The 6,435-nt window shown below is 41.0% G+C and overlaps 1 long non-coding RNA gene across 1 annotated transcript in view; it reads right to left on the bottom strand.

The window, feature by feature from the left end:
* Nucleotides 1-3,875: 3,875 nt before the first annotated feature.
* Nucleotides 3,876-6,435, bottom strand: part of LOC110441209 — an 8,937-nt gene continuing 6,377 nt past the window's right edge. The window contains exons 3-4 of the long non-coding RNA XR_002461846.1: nucleotides 4,919-5,035; nucleotides 3,876-3,946 (exon numbers count right to left, since the gene is read on the bottom strand). This is a non-coding gene — a long non-coding RNA (uncharacterized LOC110441209). The remainder of the gene's footprint in view (nucleotides 3,947-4,918; nucleotides 5,036-6,435) is intronic.

The raw sequence follows: 6,435 nt of genomic DNA, 5'->3' as shown, positions 1-6,435 counted from the left end.
GTTACTCGTTATTCAAAATTAAACAGAAAAAATAACCAAAGCGGATGCCGGTGCCCAACGTTTGCAAGGTTGCACGTACAGGGGATGTCATAGACAGTATTCACACCTGAATGCTTCTGATCTGAATGTGAAAAGAATTTTACGATACTGTTCACCTGTTTTATTAAGTTCAATGAAATATCGAAGTGAACCATTAGGGGTTTTAATAGTTGGGATTGCTCATATAGACTTAATGCCGACCTTAAAAGTAGAAGAGCCAGATTTACTGATGCTCGGAAGTAAAGACGACCAATGCTGTAGATTAGATTAGGCCTGTTGACGTTCATCTAATTTAACTTATCTTCCCAATCGGAAAGATCATAAAGAGTAAATTGTCCTTGCTCGGCTCCTGACCAGTCATACAAAGTTACACAGGTGCTTCTGATGGAAACTAAAATTGTACTGACAGATCATCGTATAGGAAGAATAATGATTATCAAAACTAATTCAATGAATGTGAACCTATTAATGGTTTGTTAGTTTGGTTTGGGGTTTAACGTCCTCGCAACAGCCAGGGTCATGTAAGGACGGGTGCCTAGGGAGACAACAGCCAGGGTCATATAAGGACGGGTGCCTAGGAAGACAACAGACAGGGTCATATGAGGACGGGTGCCTAGGCAGACAACCACCAGGGTCATATTAGGACGGGTGTCTAGGTAGACAACAGCCAGTGTCGTATGAGGACGAGTGCCTATGGAGACACAACAGCCAAGGTCGTGTGAGGACGGGTGCCTAGGGAGACACACCAGGCAGGGTCATATGAGGACGGGTGCCTAGGGAGAAAACAGCCATGGTCATATGAGGACGGGTGCCTAGGAAGACAACAGACAGGGTCATATGAGGACGGGTGCCTAGGCAGACAACCACCAGGGTCATATTAGGACGGGTGTCTAGGTAGACAACAGCCAGGGTTATATAAGGACGGGTGCCTAGGGAGACAACAGCCAGGGTCATATGAGGATGGGTGTCTAGAGAGACAAAAGCCAGGGTCATATGAGGACAGGTGCATAGGGAGACAACAGCCAGGGTCATATAAGGACGGGTACCTAGGAAGACACAACAGCCAGGGTCATATGTGGACGAGTGCCTAGGAAGACACAACAGCCAGGGTTATATGAGGACGGGTGCCTAGGGAGACAACAGCCAGGGTCATATGAGGACGGGTGCCTAGGCAGACAACCACCAGGGTCATATTAGGACGGGTGTCTAGGTAGACAACAGCCAGGGTTATATAAGGACGGGTGCCTAGGGAGACAACAGCCAGTGTCGTATGAGGACGAGTGCCTATGGAGACACAACAGCCAAGGTCGTATGGGGACGGGTGCCTAGGGAGACACACCAGCCAGGGTCATATGAGGACGGGTGCCTAGGGAGACAACAACCAGGGTCATATGAGGATGGGTGCCTAGGGAGACAACAGCCAGGGTTATATGAGGACGGGTGCCTAAGGAGACAACAGCCAGGGTCATATGAGGATGGGTACCTAGGAAGAAAACAGCCAGGGTCAGTAGGGTGTATTTACTGGTGTCACCTCGACACATTGTTGTGGAGGGAGGTGGAGGGTGACCTTGACCTAGATATTCATTCTACCTCCCTCCACACATTCCATGCATATCTAGGTCAAGGTCACCCTCCACCTCCCTCCACAAAAATGTGTGGAGGTGACACCGGTAACGTCACAAGAATGTGTGGAGGAAACCTTAACCTTTGAGTCACCTTGACTTAGGTCAGAGGTGACATATCTAGCTAGCGTCACAGGAATGTCTAACGTCCCTCGCCTCAGTAGGGTATACACAATAGTGTGGAGGGTGGTGGTCATTTGTTTATAGTTAGAAATAGCCTTTCATTAAAACAAATCATGACGACAGGATAAAATTTAAACAGGTCATGTCCACGATAAATCCATACCAAGATACAGATTAGGGTCTGTGTGGAGGGGAGATGCATGACTGAACATGACCTCGTATATATATACACCAGGTAAACTTTTCTTAACTTCACTTATGGCTCAGGAGATTGTCGATAGAATAGTCAGAGAAGACCTCACCCTGACAAGCATATCGTATAGTAAAGTAGTTTGCCGTCTCGATATTACACGTCAAGTCATCGTTAAAAAAGGCAAAGGCAAGCTATACATATGTTTAAAAAAAGATGGAAAGAGTATACAGATCACGGGATACTTTTTTAAAAAGATGCTTTTTCTATCAGAAAGTTTACAGTGTGTTTGTGCTTTGATTCACGGAGATTAACATGTTAGATATTACAACAGATTGTATCCGTCATACTTCATACCAGATTCAACCAGTTTATCAGTCAATGATCAGGTGTGAGGATCGAACACAAAAATTTAAGGACTGGCCGCAACACATACGTCAGACTCCACACCAACTTACCAGTAATGGTTTCTTTTTTTCTGGACAACGTGATTAAGTCACCTGTTTCATGTGTGGAGTACAATTAAGCTCATGGACATTCTCAGACTATGTTGATATCGAACATAAAAGGTGGTCGAAAGATTGCGTATACTAACAAATGACATTACCAAAATGCACACATTTGAAGAGAGACTTCATGCTTATATCAAACATGATATTGAGAAAAAGGCGTACAAGAAGATTGTGAAAAACTTACTGTGTCTAGCCTATGCATTAAACGTTAAAGACATCATATCAAAACTTTTTGTATGTACAGGATGTCTAGAGGGTCAAGCTAACCAGCAAGGACATGACTGTGTCATGCTTGACAGTGAAGACAGAGTAGATCGATATTTTGAAGAAGCCTTGTCAACGGTCAATCATCTAGAAGCGGAGAACCTGTAGCGCGATTTTTGTATTCAATCCTGTGTTCCTTCCCACGTGTTACAGAACTTGATAGACGATGAGCGATTCCGTTATGGAAACTATGTAAAACAACATTTCAGTAGGAACATTCGAAAGTTTGTGAAAAAAGTAGACATTGTCCGACTGAAGCTTTTTACCTGACATGGAGAACTCACAGTATTATTGAGAAATTGCACTCATTATTTAATTTTGTGTTTGCTTTTCACGTATACCAACATTCATCTGAGACTGATATGTTAAAACATTTTGTAGAAGAAATTTATCGATGGAAAGTTACTGATAAGATAAGAAACAATTATATTTCAAACGTGTCATGCCCGAAATGGAGGGAAAGGAAACTGAAAAAACTGTGGCGTAGAAAAAAGATTAATGAAATGATTCAATCTATGTATCGTGTGGAGAATAACTTTATAAAACCATAACATTTATTGTTTTTATTCATTTATGTGGAGACTTCTGCGACAACAACTTGAGTATGTATTTGTCATTAAATTGTTAACTGATGTTTTACCTTGTCTGCAATAAATCGTAAACGTGATATTCTGTCCTGTCTTGTCTATATTATATTGTAAATGTGAACATTTTGTCAGTATGGTTGTTTAAATCATTAAATTGTATGCAAACGAACGTACTTTTTATCATTATTTTATATTTTAACAAAATGTTATTCTTTTTTAAATATTCTTAATGATGTAAATGTTCACATTTACAATATATTACGTTACAGAAAATGTTGACACAGCAAGAAAAACAGAGAGTGGATGACATTTATTATAATTTTAACAACGGTGGAACATTCTTAAGTCCAACAAAAGTACATCAAAAATCACAAGGATTTAACTCTCCGGGTTTATATAAGATCAGACGATACATTCAAAGTCTCGACGACTACAGTTTACAAAAGCCTGTAAAACGTTCATTTAAACGCGCATGTGTAGAAGTAGGAGAACCATTCGAACAACATGACACTGATTTATTGGATATGACATCACTTGCCAAACATAACTCGGGCGTAAAGTACTTGTTGATGGTCATCGATGTGTTCAGCCGCTTTCTCTGGATCGAACCTATTAAAACAAAAACAGCAAAAGAGGTATTAGAAGCCTTCAAGAAAATAGTCGAGAGAGGTAGAATCCCAAAGAAAATTCATTCAGACTTAGGCAAAAAATATAATAACCATTGGTTCAAACGCTGGTGTCTCGATAATAACATTCATTATTTTACTACACAAAACGAAATTCACGCCCCCATGGTAGAGCGTGTCAATAGAACATTTAAAACCATGATATTTCGCTACTTTACAAAATATAGACCCTATAAGTACATTGACCAATTACAGAAATTTGTCGCTTCGTATAATGCCACACCCCACCGCTCCCTCAATGGAACAGCCCCAAAGGATGTAAATGACAACAATCAAGCAGATCTTTTTGCTTACATGTACTTGAGGAAAAAGAAACTTAAAAATCAGAAAAAGACATTTAAAACGAAAAAAACTAATTCATACATATTCAAGGAAGTTAAGTTCGTATATCACACACGAAACAGCTGTTTAAGCGTGCCTATCAACAACAATGGTCTTCAGAGATATTCAAGATACACAAAAGAGTTCTAAAGCAAGGAATACCACTGTATCAATTGATAGACTTTTTAGGTGATACTATCAAAGAAAATTTTATCAGTCAGAGTTACAACGAGTTGAAAAAGATGGAAAAAACTTTATGGTTTATAGAGAAAAAAATACGCAAACGAAGGAGAGGACGTCAAATCGAGTGGTTTGTCCAATTTGAAGGATGGCCCTATAAATGTAACCAATGGATTCCCGAGAAAGATATCAAAGACATGACAGAAAGCTAACATGGCACACTACGTAATCATTAACAACAACAAGAATCTCGACTACTTCCCCAACAACAAACCATACCATTTTCGCTGTCAACTAAAATCACCCATTACTCTGAATGGTACATGGAATGTGGCACTCGTAGACATCTGGGTAACGACTGTCAATACAAAGACGAGAGAAAATGTATACATACATTGCGATCTTGTTGGAGAATCCGTAATCGACGGCGAGAAGCAGAATCTACTTCGAATGGTGAAAGCTCAGAAAGTTGCAAGCTGGAGCCAAACACTTGACACCCCCCAGTACGTTCCTGTAAAGAAATCAGAAATCAGAGATATAGAAATATCTATAAAAGACAACAGCGGTAACTTTGCTTCATTCTTAAAGAAGCCAGCAACGATTACACTTCATTTTAAAGCCTACCCATTTTACAGATGAATGTTTCTAACCTATACGTACCCAATGTGGGTAAGTGGCTACAGTAATATCGAAAGGTTACGGATGGAAAGATCAATCCTTATACAGATATGCAAGATGTAAAACAAAGGGGAGGCGGTATATCAGGCGATACGACCGAATTCATTTCATCATTCCCATTGACAAGTATAGCAGTGACGGAGAGAAAGCCTTACCAACCCGAAACCTCGATGTTAACATGGTATCACATCACAACAAATAGTAGATCAAGCCAAGTCAGAGTTAAAAAGGAAGAGAAACTTAACAGCATCTCATTCTAACAGGAAACGTCGAAGGGTGCAGACCTCTCAAAGAAAACCACCAAGAAAAGTCAGACCTACTACAAGGATACAGATTAAGAAAAAATCAAAGCGAAAGCCTACACAAAAGCGACGGCACATACAGAAACATAAGCATAAACGTAAGAAATCTACCAAGAACCACTTACTATCATCATGGCTACAATAAACGAAGATTTTTTCAGAGAAGCCCAACCTTCACAACTGGAACTTTTCGAATTACTACCTGCATAGACAGCCGTTGAAAACGTTTACTATCAAGACATACTTCCATTATCACAAATGACTGGAGATCCACCCATAGAATTCGTCATTTCCGGTCAAAATGGTATGGAATATATAGACATGAAAAATTCGTTAGTTTACGCTAAAATAAGCCTCCAAGAAAGCTGGGTCCACGTCCCGAGGCTGGGTACGTTGGTGCTCAGTGCGTATGTGATCATTTCGGGGGTATGATTGTGGCGCGCTGGGCGTCATCGTAGCAGAAGGCTTTCACAGTAGCTCCAATTTGAGCCAACCTGTTTGCCGTGGGTTGCATCTCGTATTCCTGGGGGAAGAAGATCCTGGTAGTTGAGCAGAGTCGGAATCACTGTCAAACTCTTGATAGGAAGGAGACATGATCCGATATTCTGCAACATACTGCTTTGGCTTCGGACTCTGGGTAGACGAGAGGTGATATGGGCCCTCTATCACCAATCGGCTGGTCACGCCAAGCCCTTGGTTTACATACTCCCAAGAAGGCGGTGGCTTAGGGTCAATCGCGAGAGTATACTCTTTCAAATAGTATGTATATTCTTACGAGTATACTATTCTATGTATCTCCGACACTTGGCGCTGGATATCCGCGTCACACCAGTGTCCCCTTGTTGGGCTCCGTGGCGGGTGGAGGCATAGATCGTGAAACAAACAAATATACACATGGGTAAAGATAAAAACCACCAAAACGACGGACATA

The sequence above is a fragment of the Mizuhopecten yessoensis genome, unplaced genomic scaffold, assembly GCF_002113885.1.
Source record: "Mizuhopecten yessoensis strain PY_sf001 unplaced genomic scaffold, ASM211388v2 scaffold715723, whole genome shotgun sequence".
Lineage (NCBI taxonomy): Eukaryota > Metazoa > Mollusca > Bivalvia > Pectinida > Pectinidae > Mizuhopecten > Mizuhopecten yessoensis.
Note: the sequence above shows the minus strand (reverse complement) of the source record. Positions and strands in the feature narration are given on the sequence as shown.